We start from the raw sequence: 18,389 nt of genomic DNA on the forward strand, positions 1-18,389 counted from the left end.
ATGCCTGATAACCATCTTTACTGTTCCTATGCATATGGACAGGAACAACATACTAGCATCCTTCTTTAGATCAATAGGGGTGTTCTTTTCACATTTATATATTTGCTAGGAATATGTTTTATGCCTCTATATTCTTTGGTATATGGAATTATTGGGCTCATCATAACTCAAGTTGTCTTTTCAACATTGATGAGTCTTGAATTTAATATTGTGGGGAGGCTAAAATAATGCAACAAAGTTTTTCTCCTTTTATTATCCTTAGTGTTGTTCCTTTTATATGCAGCAACAATTTGGTTGATGTGATTTTCTCTGATGGTTATAATGATTAATTATCAGGGATTTATTAGTTTCTGAGTAGGGTGTTTGATTTCAGACTTACGTTTATATCTGTATGGTTTATTTATCCATTGAATTTAGTTGCCATTTCATCATCGACCAGGTAACTTATATCTGTTTGGGGTTTATCTACTGTTTCAGTTAGAATTTGAGTGTCTGCCTTTGGCCATTTGGGTTATGTAGCAGGAACAGGTTTAGCCAGTTGGCTCACTTGAAGTGCCTGAAAGTATTGGAAATATTAGAAATGTTATCATGAAGGGTTAACTTCCGTATTATTAGAGACACTGAGCAACTGGGCACCTTTGTTTGGGGTGCAGTTTATTGGCTACCATTGTGCCCATGTTGGCCATTTACAAGTTTTACAGTTGTTTAAGAGAGGTATAATAATCAATATACTGATTTTGGTTCATTTGCGGTGACAGTTTTGCAAGATGTTTATGAAAATAGTATTTTTATTTGACTAACAGGGACAGTGGACTCATTTTTGTTTTTTTATTATTAAATATTGTGAGATTTTTGGTTGGTGATAGATCTGGCAACTATTATCAAAGGTCTTTCATCTGACTTTGGGGATTTGGGTATCTTTGGCCTGGGGTCAGGTAATATCAATAATAGTTCTAGTGCAAAGGACCCAATTCAGGAATGCAAATTAGCCTTTACAAAGTTAACGAAAAATCTCATTATATTAAGGAAGAATGTCTGGCTGCTTAGGTTATTTTGGGCATACCAACAGAGGAAGATTGTCCCTAGGGGATTAAGAACAAGGTTGCAGCCTATGGTTGCTGAACTGGATGAGCTTCTTTTGGCCCAGTGGTCGGAGGCACAACAACAGGCCTCCATGAACTTTGTAAATATATTGACCAGCCATTATGAGAGGAAAGTGGAGGAACAAACTAGTGAGGTTTTAAGTTTAAGTAGGGGTTTTGAGGATTTTTCATCACTTCCATGTTACAATATTTGCATTGAATAACTTAATAAGGATTTATTGGAATTAGAATCTGGATTAAAGGAAAGGAAAATCAAAAAGTTCACTCGCAATGTAGGAGATTATGATAGAGGCAAACCCTTTGAGGTGCGTTCCAGGGTTAAATTTGTTACATCTGATCAAACTCCTAGAAAGCCCAGGGTCTTTCGACCTAGGTCTATACTCAAAAAAGGAGGTAGGGAGTCTGCAACCTCCGGGGATGAATCATCATCAAATACAGATTGGGAGGATGGTGAGCTTTACCAGTTCATAAGCGGAACAATTTAGGGCACAGTTTGATGGGAGGGATCCCTTTAGGCACAGATCCAGGGACGGAGGGGGGGGGGGGCATAAAAGACATAATGGATCTTGGAGTGATTCTTCAGAACATGACCAAAATTTGAATGTTGAAGTGAATAATGTACATAACATTTCTTCTGCTATTTTCAATGAACAACAACTTCAGGTGTTAAATAAAGGTTTGAGTTTTGTGCCAGGCTTTTGGGTTCCAGAGCATTATTTTGCAAATGATGTTGTCAGTTTTTGCCGTACCCTTAATTTAAGATTATTTTTTCATGATCTGAAAGGGGACAAAGTAGAAGAATCTAGCCTCAGATCTTTTCGATTTAGACCTTCACAGTTTAAACCACCAATGTCACCCATTGTACAGTCCTTTCAAAATGAGGTTCTTAAAGGTTTACATTTAAATTTAAGCAAGCACAATATTATTAAAGACAATCGTAATCAACAAGAAAGGTTGTATGTTGAAAATCTTATCAATAATCATGATATTGTCATTTTGCTCGCGGACAAGAGTGGCACTGTGGTGGTTCAGAAATGGGGGGATTATGAGGATGAGCAACAACTATCTAATAGACTTCACTATATGGCAATGCCCATTGATCCAACTAATAAGTTCAAACAAGATATTGATCAATTTTTGGATCTAGTGGAAGAGGAGGGTATTATTACTCATGGTACATGTCATCATTTAAAGGTCAATCACCCCAGACAACAATACAGCTATTTTTTGCCTAAGATTCATAAAAAACCCAATAGACCGCCTGGTCTACCAATTGTCTCTGTTAGAGGCTCATTGACTGAGCCCTTGTCAGAGTTTCTTACACAACATCTTAAACCTTTGTTGTCTCTGATACAGACTAGAATACAAGATACCACACAGTTCCTTGCCATTATATCTAATACGCAACTAGAACCAGGCTGGCTATAATGTACTTTGGATGTCACCTCTTTATATACTAGTATCCCCCATTAGGCAGGTCTTACTGCTTTACAATATGGGCTTGATCGGGCAAATATGTACAGACCAGGGTTTAATACTCTTCTGGTATGTATGGCTGAATTGATACTTACCCACAATGTCTTTCATTTTAAAGAAAGATGTTTCTGGCAGGTTCAAGATACTGCTATGGGGGCTTCTTTTGCCTCCATATATGCAGACCTATTTATGGCCTACGTGGAAGAACAATTGATTTATGATAGCAATCATAATATTTTTATGAATGAATTAGATATTTGGCAGAGATATCTTGATGACTGTTGGAAAGCGGATGAGGCATCTTTATTTGAATTTATGGAATATTTGAATTCCAACAAGTGGGGTGTTGAATTTAAGTTAACTTTTGATAGATCTGAAATCACTTTCCTAGATGTGGTAATTAAGAGAACTGAGTCAGACAGTTTGGAAAGTGAGGTATTTAGAAAGTTTCCTCAGTTCAACACCCTACTTCATGCCACGAGCTTCCACCCACAACATGTCATCAGGAATATCCCCAAATCCCAATTCCTTCATATTAGGAGAATTTGTTCTGATTCATCCACGTATGCCTACCATCGACAGGAGTTAACAGCCAGATTCAAGAGTAGGGGATATCAAGCAGGTGACATCACTAGGACCAGCCAGTTTGCTAATCAACAAGATAGGACACAGTTGGTATCATATCATTCCAAGCCAATAGATCAATCTTAGGAGCTTAGATTAATTACTACTTATGGCAGGAACACTAGGAGCTTCATGAATATCATTCAGAGACATTGGCATTTATTACAGTCAGATAATATATTGAATAATTACATCAAAGATTGGTGCTCTTATTCTTTTTGTAAGGGGTGGTCATTGGGATCTTTATTTAGTCATTATAAAAGGATGCATAATCATCCTTCCAATCCCCCCATCCAAACAACAATAACTGGGCAACGTTTGGTAGGTTGTCATCCATGTGGGCACTATTCATACTGCCCAAGGGTGCTCAAGTCGAACAGTTTCACTAGTCACAATTCTCCACATGTTTATAATGCTTCCTTTTTTGCCAACTGCAGTACCAGTTGGGTTATCTATTTAGCCCAATACAGCTGTCGGGCATTTTATGTGGAATAGACTTCCTGACCCTTTAAATTAAGGGTCGGGGAACATTTAAGTGATATTAGAAACAACAAAGTTTTGAGTTCTTTATATAAACACATACTTAAACATTCTACTGGGGTTTTCAGCTTCATGGTCATTGACCTTATCAGGTTTAAGAGTCCAGATGTCCAGGTACTGCATGAGTTATTAACCAACAAAGAAAACATATGGATTGTTAAATTGGGAGCTTTATTTTCACCTGGGTTGAATGACCAATTTTAAATTATTTGAAATTATACCATGATCCCCCCAAAACGTGCACGCTGATTGGCCAGCGTGCCCATTGTAAATCGAGTTATACTAATGGAAAAAGGTCCGGTCGCCCGGACTTTTTACCATTAGTATAACTCGCTTTAAACACTGACCCGCTATGTTAAATGGGTTTAACATGGCGAGACAGCTTTAAAATAAGCAACGGAGATCTCCGTTGCTTATTTTAAAGCTGTCTCGCTATGTTAAACCCATTTAACATAGCGAGCAGTGTTTAAAAAGCAACGGAGAAAGCAAGATCTCCGTTGCTTTTTGAATCTCGCTATGTTAAATGAGTTTAACATAGCGAGACAGTTAAAATAAGCAGCGGAGATGTCCGTTGCTTATTTTAAAACTGTCTCGCTATGTTAAACTCATTTAACATAGCGAGACTAAAAAGCAACGGAGATCTTGCTTTCTCCGTTGCTTACAACTCTGATGTACTGCGCGTAGCGCAGTACATCAGAACTACGCGGATGCCAGACATCTGCGGAAGGGCAGTAAACAGGCATTATACTATGCCATTATTTAAGAAAAGTAACAGTTTCTTTTCTTAAATAATGTCATGGTATAATAGCAATAACCCACTTCTGGGTGTGGGTAATGCTAAATTTACCACGGTTGGCTTTGTTTGGTCCTCGGGCTAGCCCTCGGGACCAAACCACGCCAACCGTGGGTAATTTAACATTACCACCAGCGTGTTATTGCTATAATAGCTTATTATATATATTTTTTTCCACTGTATTTTTTGTCACATATAGTTATTTTGCCATACATCAATCTTTTGATGTTTACTTATGCAATATATCTTCATCCACTTGAGGGCGATGTAATATCAAGTATAAATGAATGTGTGCAATTATAGGTTCATACTATTCGTGCATGTAATAATGTTTTGTTGGGTTCTATCAGTGAGCCAGTTTGCTACCCATCTGGTAACATACAGATTGATGCCTAGTTAAGAGAGTTTATCTATTATGCCCAACTAGGGAATAGTGTTGAAGGCTTTGGCCAGGTTAAGGTAGGCGGTATGCACCGTCTTCCCCTCATCCATGGCTTTGGTGATTGTCTCAAAGAAATTGACCAAATTTAACACACATGACCTCCCCTTCACAAAGCCAAACTGTGTGGGATTGAATGTTTGGAGGTTGCCAATGTCTTTGTGAATGAGGTCCTTGATAATCTGTTCCATGGCCTTGCAGATCAGGCTAGTTAGGCTGATGGGTCTATAATTTCCCAGATCGGTGGATGCTCCACCTTTGTGTATAAGGATAACTTGGCTGTCCTCCACTCATTTGGGATGAAGCCTGTACTCTGACTTTGGTTGAATAGGCTGCCTAATGGTACTGCAAGTTCCTGCCTGAGTTCATATAGGATGCAGCCTGAGATGTTATTGGGTCCCAAGGAGGCTGTATTTTTTGCTTTGAAAGAGCAGTGATGACCTGTTCCCTAGATATAAGGGCAAGGGGTCAGGGGGTCTATATTAGAACATCAAAGTTTCAAAACTTCAAATGTTCTAATATCGAACCCTATTCAGAGACAATGTTAAGTTCTTTGCACCAATTCTTCAGGTAAAATTATCCTACAGATCACAGTAATGAGCGATTCAGCAGGTGGGTCTCAGGATGGTAACATTTCTCGTGCCCCTGCAAGAATGTGGGCCAGCTACTGAAGCAAAGAGTGCATGGTAGAGTCAATACTTACATACTCATGGGTCTACTACAACTATTTGTATATGAGTAGCTTATGCACTGTTCCTAGCTGCAACTTGCTTGAAAAAGCAAGTGTTCTAACTCCCACTACCTAAATCTCCTGCAACAACTTCTTCCCAACATCCAGCCCAATAAAACTGTATAGCTCTTCCAAAACCCTAAATCTAACCCAAAAACTCCCACCCAGTTCCTAACTCAAGTCTTTGCTTCCTTAGCCTAAAACTTTCTAAACCTAAATTCCTTGATCGCTCCATAACCCTAAAACTTCCTGCCTGCTCCCTAAACCTAAATCCCCTTTCCGATTGCTGCAATGATCTATACTCCTTGCCCCTCCCACTCCCATACCCAGTTGTTTACTTGATCTCATATTTAAATTTCAGCATGAGAGACAGCCTACATGAGACACTAGACACTCAACTATCTCTGGCTTTGAAAGTTTTCTTCATGTCTCAAGTGCTTATAGTAGAACCCACAGCCATACACCCTGAAATGATGCATTAAGATTTTGGTAGTGGAATGAAGCAAAATGGCTTTACACTACAAACTTAAATAAAGTCATCTTCTCACCCTCACACCTGCGTTGATGACTAACAATACATCAAACGTAGACCCAGTATATGGTAAAAAGGGACAAGAAATATAATGGGTAGTTGTCTCATTGCTGTGCATAGCACTACATGCCACAGAAAGTTACAGATGTCTTCAGTGTTTTACAGTCACTCCAGAGCAGACTTGGGTTGACTCAAGTGAAGGGATAGAAGTGCTAACTTGCTTTGACTGAAACTGAAATAAAGAGCCATTATCACTGAATGTGTGAAGTGGGGGCGGCCGCAGTGGTGCAGCGGTTACCATTGCAAGAGGTTCTCCAGTTCAATCCTCGGCTGGAGTGCCTTCTGTGCGGAGTCTGCATGTCCTCCCTGTGGTCGCATGGGTTTCCTCCGGATGCTCCGGTTTCTTCCCACATTCCAAAGACATGCTGTAGGTGGATTGGACTCTCTAAAGTGGCCCTAGGCATGAGTGTGTGCATGTGTGTGCCCTCTGTGGAAGGTTGGGTGCCAGGCTGGCAACTCGACACCATAAAACTCCACTGCCAATCATGAGTGGACAGGTTGATCCGCTGTGTCGACCCCTAACCTGGAAAAGCCAAAAGAAGAAGAAGAAGATCACTGAATTTCTGAAGTGAGTATGTGTGGGCATGTATATTAGTGTCTTTGTATGTGTGTCTGCAAAAATGTCACTAATTCTTAATTTCCAATTTAATCCATCCTATATGTAAAATTACTGCAGTTAAAATAGCCCTCTTACCGAGACCTGCCAATGCTTCTGCAAACTGTATACCTCTCCTACATCACAAGTGTGTGACATTGTGTTACATGCAACCAGAATTTAACTTAACCACGTATGCCAAATATGTGCAAAATATAGCATATCAGATTTAAATTCCATGCAGGATAAATTCCACAGCTTTATAAAGGGCTGTTCATAAACTACATTTCATTTTTGTCTAATTTTTAACCTCAAGTTTTAGAAAATTTTAGATAAATGACAGAGCAACCTCCTTAATTATCTGGATTCAAAAAACTGCAAAAGAAAAAAAAAACACTGGTCCAAGTCATAATAGCAATATTCCATGGTATTAGTGTGTGTGTGTTTATGTGTGTGTGTGTGTGTGTGTGTGTGTGTGTGTGTGTGTGTGTGTGTGTGTGTGTGTGTGTGTGTGTGTGTGTGTGTGTCTGTGTGTGTGTGTGTGTGTGTTACCCAAAAGTGGTTTCATTACAGCAGTCTGACTCTAGTACTCATGAGTAAATACTGCAAAACCTACATCCTTCGCAATTAATCATTCGGTAACACTACATTTTATTTTATTCTGCTTCAGGTTGTGGTTGAAAATAGCTTTCTGGGATCAGTCCATGTTCTGAGTTGTCAACTGCCTAAATAACCAGTGGTTGAGCATGACATCTATTTCAAGAGATTTTTGAAAAAATTAAAATGTTAAAATGAAAGTGAAAGAATCTGAACTTCAAACCTAGGATGAGTACGAGGTACTGCCTGTCTATTTGTGTGATTGCTTAAAGCACAACAATGGAATTCCTTTCTTCCCTACTTACTGTCCCTACTATGAATAAACAACAATACAGCATTTAAAATATTTTAAATCAACTGTTTCTCTCCACTAGAAAAGCACCGTACTCTACTGTGGTGGTTTCACTTTCAAAATATGTTTATCAAGCCTTGGAAAAGATGCTGCAGTCTCCAAATCATTGATGTCATCAAGGCCAATGAATACAGGTAGGTTTCTGGCCAATTCCCTCCCCAAACTGACATCACCACGACCACCCTAATAACCCACTAATGCTGTGATGTCACAGCTCCCTGGTCCTTTCCCTACCCATACAGAAAGTAAAGACTAGAACAAAGAAACAGTACATGAGTCAAGTCTCCTGCTGTGAGCTGTCAATCACAGCAGGTAACAGCTCATATTACCCTTAGCACTTTGACAGCTAGGGAAGTTAGGCCTGAAGGGGGATGGGAGATGAGTCAAAATAGTACAATTCAGGCTTCACAAAAGACTGCAGTTTAACCATTCTAAAAAGAAGCAGCAGTAAAAAGCACTTTGAAAGTCTGTTCTGTGGCATTTACAATGTTTGTGTTTTAAGTAGTCATTGAACAGCATGAAATGTTACTTAAAACTAACTGACTGAAAGAAAGCAGTGTATGCATGGAAAATAAATTCAGTGACAGGAGCTTTAGGAAGAAAGAGGCCGGCATGATGTAATTTTTTACAGACAAGTACTGCATTTTGAGATACCTAGAGGCAGACTAAACAATCAGAATTACTTCAAGATGCCAGACCCCATGTGGTCAGACTCAGAAATTACATATAAATATATTTAAAAACCTGTAAATATTCCCAGAGTGGTGTTAAAATGTAGGAAACACCAAACCATGATGAAATGAACATGTTTTTTTGAGTCTATCAGTGCGGTTCTCCTTTAAATGGTTTGAGAAATCATGCTGCTTTTGCTTGAAAAAACAACAACAGAATTTTCATAACATTCTGGTCAGATGTCTCACTGTTAGCAAAAACACCACCAGCCCCTAGCACTGGTTTAGTAGATCAGGTAGCACTTGTTGTACTCAGTATCTTAGGCTACTCTGATGAAAAATTAAAGATTATTATTCTTCATTTTCTGCACCACAAAATAATAAAATTAAATAAGTAATGAATAAACAAATATTGTTTTTTCTGTTACCAACAGCTGGCCACTTAGAAGAAGTTGTTGGGAAGGCCTTGGAAACTTAATACTAAAGACCACCAGGACACTGCCACTGCAATAAGGGAAAATGGTGACTATTATAACAATGGATTGAATGCAACCAAAATATGAGATTTAGAAAAATAGACAGTCATGGTTCTCATAGTGGGATCCAAATGCTGGAGTTCATAGGTGAGATTACTGACAGCTGGAACTGAATTTAGTTAGCGATGAATATGAAGATGGACAACAGTGTCAAATAACAAAGCGCTACCCACACTCACACATCACAATTCCAGCCTATACATGTACCCAGTAAACCAACAAATGCTGAGGTTGTCAAAAATCACTTAGAAAACACTCTAGATCTAGTAGGATTAGGTCTAAGCATAAAGGAAGTAATTTCACTAACCCCTCATATAGAAAATTTGACAGCCTGTGGGCCGTAGGCCTTCCACTATTACAAACTCTGAGAATACATGTAGACATGTCTGAATAATTGGTGGCTCCATAGTCAGGCATACAGACATCATGCTCAAGAGGTTAGACAAAGACAGGGTAACTACTACTTATCTTTCCCTGCCAGGATGCAGAATGTCACAAGAGCTCTTTAGTCCCTCATACCAGGGAATGCAGAAAGATATGCTGGATCTCACCATGTATGGGTTAGATCTAGGAAAGAATCTGGACCTTTACCTAAAATGATGCCAAAATACAACCACAAGATGACTTATTTCAGCGAGTGGCTCAGTAATTGGTGTCATTCAAAGGGGATTTAGTGTGTGTCATCTTGAAAGAAGATGGAAGCTTGGCTAACCTCCATCACTAAAGATGGCCTACACCTCTTGTCCAGTGGCTTCTGCTTACTGGCCAAAACTCATGAAGCCCCTTCAATGCCTTTTTAGGTCAAGTACAACTTGTGGAAATTCCAGCATAAAACATAATGACATTGCAAATCCTAATTTTAACCACATCATGGTAGCTCTTCTCAGTGCCAGAAGCCTTAACAACAAATTGCCTCTCTTGATGCTTTCCTGAATCTAAAACTCATTAATGGCTGTGATATAACTCAGACTTGGTTTGAGTGCAAGCGTAAAACTCTTCCTTACCTGGATTTAGCACATAACATGCCTTCAGACATGCAGGGGCATCTCCATGTTTATCAGAGGTAATATCTCCTCTAAGCAAACTCCCCATAATCCTAATATTGAACTTTTTGAACTCCAAGTCAAACCCAATAAGAAAATCTATCAATATATATCATCTACTATAGGTATCCTCAGTAAACAATGCTACATTCTAGAGAGTGTATTCCATTGTGTCAGGTGACTCCCACACCTTTCGACTAACCAGGTCCATTAGCTCATCAAAAGGCAGAGACATCCAGGAGGCTGAAGGTTGAGACCCAAAAGCCTTCAGGTACACTGACTCCTCCTCAGAAGGACTGGTGACATGCTAGCTGCCGATCTGCTTCAGAATCTCTAGAATGTCTGTTAATGAGATATCATCATAGGACGACCATGGAGACCCTTCCAATTCCTCGAGGTCAGTGTCTGAAGTGACAGACTCATCTAGGGAGTCTATGTGCTTCCTCTTGCAAGTTCTCTTCTGAGGTGGCTCCTCAGAAGGATATTCTGGGGAGGCCTCAGAGGACAGGGGATCACCCAATGGGGGATCCTGAGGCTCTGGATCTCTGTTGTCCTGTGGAATGGGTGGTGCCAAGACAGTAGCCAGTGTCTTAGGGGGATGAGTGCTAGTATCCTTCTGTGGCAGTGTATGGGTAGACAACACACTCCTCATCAGCTCAAAGGTGAATCCCACCAGCTCTGAAGACTCCATAGCACCATAACCAGTGAGATCAGACCCGAGGCCAATGTGAGAGCCGAGCTAACCCAGGCCAATGCTCTGAGGGGTAGGCTCGGCAACCGAAGATGATCAGGGATAAGAGTTTCCCCTGGGGCCGGATGGCACAGAAAGAGTCAGAGCAGAAGTCGGCACCATGAACCCCGAAGGGGGTCTCAGAATTGACATATACACAGTAGGTCCAGCTTGGCTCGGAGGAGGAGGAACAACAGTGGATACAATCGGTACAATAGGCTCTGAGACCAAATGGGTCGGAGCCGAGAAAAATTTAGTTAGAGATGGCGACTTCAAGAGTCTGCGCACCACCCATTCCATATCATCATCAGATAAGCTCCTGGTGGGCCTGGAAGATAGGGATCGAAATTGAGACCTATGCAGAATAGGGGATCTCAATGTCAGAGAAACTGGAGAAATATCTATGGACTGGCTCTGAGAAGAGATTGCGGCTCTGAAGACTTTGGAACCAAAGAACCAGGCTTATCAATTAGTATAACATCTGATGGCTCTAAGGACTGTGGAGCCAAGGAGATACAGGCCTTAGAAATTTTTGGTAACTTGACTGGTGGCTCCGACTGAGCCGATGATGCAGGTGAATGTCTTTGATGGGATTTTTCCTTTTTGGAAGAAAGAGAAGAAGAAGAGGAAGAAGAGCTGTAGACAGCATCTTCAAAAGTTGGCTTTAAGAGCCCTTTAAAGATCAATTTGTTTCTCCTTTCTTATAGAACCCTTGCACTGAAGAAATGACAAAACGTACAATCCTCTTGAAGATGAATTGCTCCAAGGCAATACACACATTACATGTCCGTCTGTAATAGACATTCTTTGTGAAGACTTCTGGCATTTTTTTAAAGCCCGAAGGCTTATGTTCCCTCTCTTTTGTGTCTATAGACATGGTACGATCAGACCACAATAATGCAACAAGAAAGTTTTAACTATTAAACTGCTAAAAGTATACTAAGTAGTAAACTACAGGAAACACAAAAGAGAGAGTCAACAAGGGAGTAAAATAGGGCCTCTAACAGAAACGGCCCTATTTTCTACACAAACAACACACTAACTACAAGCCCTCTAACTTAAATGGGCAAAGAGCTCTCTAATTTAAAAGAGTTTCTAATAAACTACGACAGACACAACAACACCCACTACAATGGATAACGTTAAGCCTACGAAACGACGGCCAAAGGCAGCACCAAAGGGGATAACTATAACTATTAACTATTCAACTATAATGCAAGAAAAAGCACAATAAATGTAGATATAACTAAATACTAATCTAACTATGATAAATAGAACAGTATTCCAGGAAATATGAAAAATATAAAGAAATTTTGATACAACTTAGCCATGGCCAAGATGAGCACATCCAACCTCGTAAAGGCAAACGAGATCTGGGGAATTACACCACTGCATTGTGGGATACCTACTTGCCACAATCCAAGTTTGAGACTTTCAGCTATGTATTCAGCCGAGTTGAAGTCGAGATCAGCTTCGAACCCATCATTGTAAGAATGAAGGCGAGATAGGACAACATAACATCAGTAACTTTATCAAAACCACCAACCCCTCAACATTAAAAAAAATTCAAATTTAAAGACTTAAAATTTACAAACATCATTCAATGTGGAACTATCTTAATTAACTTGCAGTTTCACCAGATCCATGAAGCTACAACTGCTATCTTTTCATCTAAACTCTACTCCCATTTGAAAAAGTATATAGATCTAGCAGTCCCTACTAGAACCAAATATAATGGGAAATTTAAACCACCTTAGTGGTGCACCACTATAAATATGTGCTATAAAAAGAAGGAAGACTATTAAAACCTGACAAAAAATCCACCCACATTAAAGAATCTATCAAAAAGGTCAGCAAGGAACTAAAAACAACGGTCAGAAAGACCAAAGCTGAACATGAACTGAAACTGGCATCAGAAGCCAAAGATATCTGCAAATTCTTCCTTAGTTACACTGGAAAACTGAGAAAAAACATCTGACAGATAGGAATAAGCCTTCAGTGGCTTAAAAAGTAAGACACAAGTTATCTCACAACAGCTGGCAAACTACTGGGTATTAACAAGTCATGCTACTTTATCAGGATAGCCGAAGGATTTAAGGCCTTTAATTTTCTTGTTTATAAATTCTTGGGGCTTTCCAGCTAAGCAGCATACCTGAATATGTACATACCAAAGGAGATATCATATTCTTTGAGGTAGGTTGACTTCTTTGGATTTTGAAGATATTTGTTTGAAATTCACTGAACCACATAGAAAGAATTCCTGCCTATTTTCTGACAATGATGGAGATATGATGATCAAATGAGAGAGAGAGTGTATCCAGGTCTCTTATGGGTACTTTTTTGAGTCCAGGCAATTTACCTGGATGTCTAACAGCACTAAAAATGCCCTCATTGACCCCATCCTGTGCTTGTTTAACGTAAGCCTAACTCCAGTATATGTCTGTGAGGTATGGAAAACAGCTGTGGTAATGTTCTTACACAAAGGAGACCCTACCACATACTGCAGGAATTACAGGCCCATCAGCCTAACTAGCTAAAATTTGTAAAGTCATGGAACACATAATTTCCAACTTTTTAAACTTAATTTGCTTTTTATGATATTAACAATATCATACAACTGGAAAACCCAACAGTCTAGTTTTGTCAAGGTCAGATTGTTGCTACTTAACCTGGTTAATGTCTCAGAAAGATACTGAGGCAGTGGATAATGGCCACTCTATCCCCACAATGTTTATGGATTTGGCCAGAGTCTTCAACACTGTATCCCACACTGGCATTATAAACAAACTAAAGGCAAACGCTCACATGGTATGATATATTGGAAAATGGCTGATTGATAGATCCCATACAAAAAACAAATGGCAGGTGCTACATCAGAGAGTAATAAAGAAATCAGAGGAGTACAAGGTTCATTACTGGAATCTCTCTGTTCTAATATATGTTTCCAACTTCCATACTACCAACTCTGATCTGTAGCTAACCAATTTGCTGATGACTGCAAGCTGGATGTTACTGTCTGTTATCCCACAAATACAAATGTGTTTAAGTAAGAACTCGTCTTTACAAAGCAATGGTGTACATAGAAAGGGCTCAAATTAAAAGCAAATAAGTGTGGCATTATTGCTTTAGGAAAAAATCCTCATCAACAACTCACAGCATAATCAATACCCCACTTCACATGGATATTGTAGTCAGAGATCTTGATTAACCTTTGACCAGCATATTGCAAAAATAGTTTGAATATCCTTCTAACTAGCACAACTGATTTCTAAAAGTATCTCATCAAGATCAAAGCATGTTATTGTCCTTCTGTACTCTGCCCTGATTAGACTAAGTATTGAGTACAATGTCCATTTCAGCATGTACTTAGCCAGACATATCATGCAGCTAGAAACACCCAAAAGATTCCTGATGAAAAAGTTTATTGACCTAAAAACCCTTACCTACCAAAACAGACTAGAAACCCTCTTGGTGTACTTTTTATGTGGTTTTATCTTAAAGACTCCTGTGTGGAGATCTATCCATGGTATTCTGTGCCATTAAAGACCCCACCCTAATGGACTTCTTATACCTTTACAGGACAAACAGCTACACAAACACCCAAACCAAGAATATGAACTTCCAGATCTACTTCACATGACCGAAAACTCAAAATACTGAATTTCATTTGACTGAGACCACAATACCTAATTTTCAAAATACTGAAAACTCATTTGACTGAGTCTCATTATACTGAAAGCTTACAATGCTAAATTTCAAAATACTGAATTTTAAGCCATAGACATGCACACTTACAACACCAAAGTGTAACTCTGTCCAAAACGTAAAACCTGTTTACTTACCCTCTTAACAGAAATCGGACGATATAAAACCAAACTAGGTGGGGGGGCTATGCTCCCACACCCCCAATATGGGGGACTGCATCCCCCACACCCCCCAACTATATATACTAACTCCAGGATCACACTACAGTGGGGAAAAGGGCATATACCTTTTACTTACCTTACAGTACTGTACACACTGCCACTACTGCTGGGAGCACACAAAACGTCTATATTACTTTAGATACTTCCCATAAAAATGTAAAGAAGCTTACCCACATTTAGAAACATTACACTACTATCAGTATTCTGACAGTCGGCACTTTAAGTTACAGTATTTTTTTTTATCACAAGCAACAGGTGAAGGGAAACACACATCATGTCTGTGGCTTAAAATTCAGTATTTTGAAATTCAGCATTGTAAGCTTTCAATATGAGACTCAGTCAAATGAGTTTTCAGTATTTTGAAAATTAGGTATTGTGGTCTCAGTCAAATGAAATTCAGCATTTTGAGTTTTCGGTCATGTGAAGTAGATCCAAACTTCCACATATAGAAATATAACACACTCAAGGGATAGAATAATTATCTAATGATTGCCCCATCTATAAAACAAATTGCCCCTGCTTATTAAACTGAGCAAAACAGTGACACCCTTGTCTCCTTCAAGACTAACATTGAATATTGGATAAGTCCTCTGCAAGGTCATCACTGGTCTGACATGTTTTCCCTCCAAGAAGTGAGAGTTATATCTCGAGGGTGGCTTGTGGCAGTGCACATATGGCCTCCGGACTTAATTTCCTTGCTGCTCCTATCATCCTATGATCCTATGAATGACTAGACCAGACGTATGACCATTAGGAACCAGAGAAAACACTAACCGTATATGTTATTAGTGGCTTTGACTCTATACCTCCATACTGTGTGAGGCAGCATGGGATGTTTAGTGCCTATACTGCATACCCAGCTATAGCAGCCTGAGGAATACATTCTGGGACACACAGTTTTTCCTTGATGAGAGGGCTAAAAGAAAGTCTGCCAAGCATACTGTATAGATCACCATTAATAATATCTGCAGCAAAAATCTAGTACATTAACTGAATTTGCAGCATTTGTTTATAAAATATAATATGGGAAATGTGGCAAGAGTTAGGCCTTACCAATGTATAATTTTGAAGAAGTGAGAAAGGTCTTGCATAGAATGTATTCATCCTTCTGGCTCTCTGCTGTCCTTTCCGTAAGCTGATTATTCCTCTAAATAAGCTGTAATGTCGTTCCTTAATAAATTAACACAATTTCAAAAATAAATAAATAGTATTTTCTTCTGATGGAAAATCAACATGCTTACCTCACCCTTTCTTGCTCCCTTCTAATTTCCAAAACACCACACCCTCAATGCCTGGCACTGGACCAGAGGACAACGGTAAAGGAAAATTTTATTGCGTGACTAATAGAAATTCTGAAGTCTAATACATAAAACTAATTCAAATGTAACATAGCTAATGAGTTGTCCAAAGATAAAGGTAGCATTTCTTTTATCCCATAAAATATAATATTCATTCTTTCATAACTCTTTATGGCTTATTTAAAATATGCAGAGTTCAGAGTTGGTCAAATAGTCATCATAAAGTGACAAATAATGGTCTTGGCAACAATACAAAACACATACTTACATAATATGTGTTTATTAAAAGCAGCTGTCAATGACAGAAAAAATGCTGGTTAACATTTTATGTGCTTCACTTTTATTACATGACTGTTTTTTCCTACAAAGAAGTAAAAAGGCTGTTGAGTTTTGCATTGTCATTTTCTGACAAATGAAGCATTTGCCAAGAACATGCCAGACATTTAGCCTTCTTTAATAGCTATGTCCCACTGAGGTCTCTTTTTACACAACTGCATACAAGATCTGTTTGTGGTGCACAGAAAGATACAGAGGAGTGTACTCTAGCAGAGGAGGGGCAGGGGAAAAAAATACAACCAGCTTGAGGCAGGGGGAAATAACTCCACCTATATAAGCATGACTGTCCAGGTGTTACTGAAATTAATACACTCACAAGGAGCTACTGCACTGGCTTGAATCAAAACCGAAAAAAGAAAACTTGGAGAAAGAGCAAACAAGTAAGTTCAGATAAATCGTTTTACAGTGTTAGCTGTCAGGATAAGCCATGTAATGTGATAAATATAGAAAATGCCTTAATGTCTGCTCAAGAGCTTTCAGTGCCCCTCTGCAATTATGTATTAGAAGAATGGTACCGTCTTGAGGGAAAAGCATATACTATAACTAAGATAAAGTCTTTATAAATAACTATGCAGATGTATTAAGGACTACAAAGTCAAGTCATATGCCCTAATATTCCACATTTGTAATGTAAAAGTCTTTGGTTAATATTCAAAAAAATCAATCATATCCCAAGTACAAAACAGCTGAAACAGTGTTTCCGTGGATGCTGGCAGGCTACCAGTAATGTGTTTTAAATGTTTCCTTCTCTCTTTGTGTGTGTAAGTATGTGTGAGAGTGCATGCAAAATAAACACACACTATATATATATATATATATATATATAAAACAACATATATTTTTTTCGGTTATGTATATAGGTATGTATATGCGTATATATATATATACACACACACACACACACACACACACACACACACACACACACACACACACGTGTGTAGGTGTATGTGTGTTTGTGTGTGATATGTAAGAGCTCTGGTATCAGATAAATAAAATACATTGTGTTGCAGGATTTGAGAACAAGTTTAATGATAACTGTGAAATTATGAGTTACAGACCAAGTTCTCATTCTACAATGCAAGTTATTTCATTTAACACACAAAACAGGCTCTCATATATTTGGATTACTGTTTCACATTTGTTCCAATGGAATGTGATAATTAATTTGACCATGTCTAATGAATATTGTTTTATCCTGTTTTAATGAATAGTCATTCTCATGGGGGGTTTCTTCTACTGTTCTGCAGTTTTTATTTTTATTTTTTATACTTTTAAGTATTTTAATGATACTTTTAACATAAAATGCTGTAGTGAGGGTTAGTTTCATATTGTTTAAGTGTTAGATTAATTATGTGTTTAGCTGATTTAACTTGTATCTTAGTTTAGTTTGTTAGTTGCAATTCCATTTAACTAGCAATGTTGTTTTCTAATTGGCTAGGAATAGTTATTTTTTTTATTTCTTACTATTTTTTTTTATTATTCTAATTATTTTAGATTACATTTTTAGGAGACATGTTTAGGTTGTTTTGATGTGTGTACAAGCATTTTTCATGAATGAGGTGTGCAAGGCTTCTTTTTTCTATTTTCAGTGAATGGAGTGACTCATTATTGTAGTCCTGTGATATTTGTTCAGGCTGCTAAACTATAGGTTTATTGTGCAGTTATGCTTTGGCAAACATACTATATGTCACCAGCCATTTAAGTGGTGCTGAGAACATTGTCTCTCTCTCTCTCTCTCTCTACATATATATATATATATATATATATATATATATATATATATATATACATACATACACATATGTGTGGGGGTGTCTGTGTAAATATATAGTTTGGAGGTACTGGGTCTTGTCAATACATTGGGGGTTCAGGGCTTTGCTGGAGGGCTCTAGTGGTGCTAAGGTGATAAAAAGTGACTGATAAATATGAAAGAGCTGCATGGAAGAAAAGCTCATTAGCATGTCTCTGAACTGAAGACAGCACAGTTAGAAAAACATGAGTGTTC

The 18,389-nt window shown here is 38.5% G+C and overlaps 1 protein-coding gene across 1 annotated transcript in view; it reads left to right on the forward strand.

Annotated features, from left to right (window-relative positions):
• Nucleotides 1-16,597: 16,597 nt before the first annotated feature.
• LOC122799229 (matrix Gla protein) overlaps nt 16,598-18,389 on the forward strand; it is a 187,738-nt gene continuing 185,946 nt past the window's right edge. Inside the window, exon 1 of the mRNA XM_044068155.1 lies at nt 16,598-16,761. The gene's annotated coding sequence lies outside the window, so the exon portion shown is untranslated. The remainder of the gene's footprint in view (nt 16,762-18,389) is intronic.

The sequence above is a fragment of the Protopterus annectens genome, chromosome 1.part0, assembly GCF_019279795.1.
Source record: "Protopterus annectens isolate FY-2018-M chromosome 1.part0, PAN1.0, whole genome shotgun sequence".
NCBI classification, from domain to species: Eukaryota; Metazoa; Chordata; order Ceratodontiformes; family Protopteridae; genus Protopterus; species Protopterus annectens.